We start from the raw sequence: 2,365 nt of genomic DNA, 5'->3' as shown, positions 1-2,365 counted from the left end.
TAGCCTTTTTTTTATAAACAATCAAAATATAAAATTACAGTTACAAAAACTGAGCTGACAGCTAGAGTGAAAATAAATAAATAATACTTTTGTTACTAATTTTGGAAGTTGAGACACGATTAGAAAGAGTAAAGTGAGAAAATAAAGATGAGAAGAGGAACTTATCAAAAATATTTTCTTACATACTATAGGATAAAACATCTTAAATTAAGGAGCAGAAATCCAAATGATTAGAAATATTACGACATAAATGGCTGTGTGAAATATTTTATTAAATTACATTTGGGATACATTATATCTTCGCTCCCTTTTCCACTATCGCCTTGCTAATATGAGCAGGTTCTCTTATATCTTCAATCAAAGCCTTTTGCCGTACCTAGGTAGGACTATTACTGGCAACAAGCATTCCATGAAGAATCTATAACAGAAAATTAGATGTAGTTGTGCCAGATTTCAATTATATTGGATATTCAGTAAAAGTTTTAAAAAATTACTTTGTGAGCTTCGGCTCCACTTCCTTCATCCACCATTCATTGTTGGGCGAAATTAATTCTAATTCGCGGCTCCAACCTTTCGTGTACACAAAAAAAAGGCATCTGGCCCTTTTAGTCATCCTTAGCTGACTTTGCACCTGATAAAAATAATTGTGCGTCTCTCTGAGGATATATTTCCCCTCTTTTAGCTGCACATAGGGAAGCTGTAATGATAATGATTTATGTAAATAATTTTGGTGAATCTGTTCACTGCATATACTATTTGGTTATATTCAAAACGCTGTGTCGTGTTGTGATATTCGCTCGATAAATTTGGCAGTATCAACAGCAGAAAATCAAAATTAAGGGGCCTTCGAAATAAGTTTTCGGTAAGCAAGTAGACTCGCGTTAAATAAAAAATATGAGTGAAATTACAAATCTATAAATGGACATTAGTTAAATGCATAAATTAGTTAAATTAATAAATGGAAAAAACACATTTCATATATTTAGCTGCATATGCTACTATTTATAACCTTTTTTGCATTAAAAGCTTCTTCAAATGTTGGATAGGAGGCAGCGGTGACACCAGGACACTTCACTTCTAACACAGTATCGCTTCCAATCAGACCGTCTAATAGAGAAAATTAAATGGATAGACTGAGTTTACATTAGGTAAATTGTAATATAAGAGGTTTGTCTGAATGATTTACAGAAAGCATTGATATTACCTGGACTAGCCGAAAGATATGGAAACTCCTCATCAACATATAAGCCGCTGGGTTCCACCTTGTACCCCATGCATCGCAAGTGGTCTTTCACTATCTCCTCCATGTTTCTTCCATTCATCATGTCCGGAGTGCATACGGATCCGTATAGAATGGAATGCACAATAGGGCGGATCGCAAAAATCGATTTTTTTCAAATCCATCTGGCCCAATGAAAAAAAGTTGTGGGACCGATCAAAAATAAGGCCTGAAAATTTTCAGACCTGTACGTGAACCCCTGACCCTCGCTCAAATGCAATTTAGGGGGGGAAGGTCAAAATTCTAAAAATATAATATTTTATGGTCATTACCTAAAGATTTTGCCGAGTTACTGATCTTCTAGGGAAAAATTTCGTGCATTTTGACGTATCTGCCACCGTTTAGCCACAAAATGCCCAATTTGAGTCCGCGTCCGCGAAGAAAATATTCCAACGCCCACGCAGCGTCGCGGATACCAGAGCCGCAGGCCGATCCCTTCCCCTCCACGCTCGCTTCTCCCCCTCCCACGCCTCTAATACAGCAAAATTCATTCCGCGGATGCGGCTAGGAGGTCGTTTATCTAGGATAATATAAATCAGAAGATGGTAGAAGGTAAAAAACGATGCGTAGTGAGACGACTTGTCCCTTGTTTGGCGCCTCGTCGGCGTTAAACAAATCGATGTTACCAACTTTTAGAGAAGTGATGAAATATTTTTGGATCTGCGCACGCAGGAAAGGAGACTACGATCTATGGAGAGGCCTGTTGAGTGGCTATGACAGTTTGGGAACTTAGGTTATGCACTTCTATTCCGGTATTGTCCGACAGCTATGACTAAACGGATGAATAACGGTGAAGGCCGCCGGCGTAACCTCCCCGCTCCCCTCTCGAACGCCCCAGATGCAGCAAAATTCACACCAAGTGCGTCTTTCTTCGTTAGTCTTACTAATATTTGATGTATCAGCATCGTCCAGTGAGGAACAATCATGAAGGAATTACTCAATTATCTGCTTTCCAGTCTGTATTTCTTATGTTGGTGTCATTCCTCGTCTTTTGCTGCCTTCAACAAAGTTTTGGTAAATTCTTTCGCGAATCTCTCGTCCGTATGTATAATGAAAGGAATATTGAAATTCAAATTTGAACTTTCA

General features: G+C 38.3%; 1 long non-coding RNA gene across 1 annotated transcript; it reads right to left on the bottom strand.

The window, feature by feature from the left end:
- Positions 1–515: 515 nt before the first annotated feature.
- On the bottom strand, positions 516–1,293 carry LOC124172777. The gene is made up of 3 exons (XR_006868266.1): positions 1,205–1,293; positions 1,010–1,107; positions 516–697 (listed from the first exon to the last, which is right to left on the bottom strand). It is a non-coding gene; the product is annotated as an uncharacterized LOC124172777 (long non-coding RNA).
- Positions 1,294–2,365: the final 1,072 nt, after the last annotated feature.

This window comes from Ischnura elegans (assembly GCF_921293095.1).
Source record: "Ischnura elegans chromosome 13 unlocalized genomic scaffold, ioIscEleg1.1 SUPER_13_unloc_2, whole genome shotgun sequence".
NCBI classification, from domain to species: Eukaryota; Metazoa; Arthropoda; class Insecta; order Odonata; family Coenagrionidae; genus Ischnura; species Ischnura elegans.
This window is presented reverse-complemented; position numbering and strand designations above follow the sequence as displayed.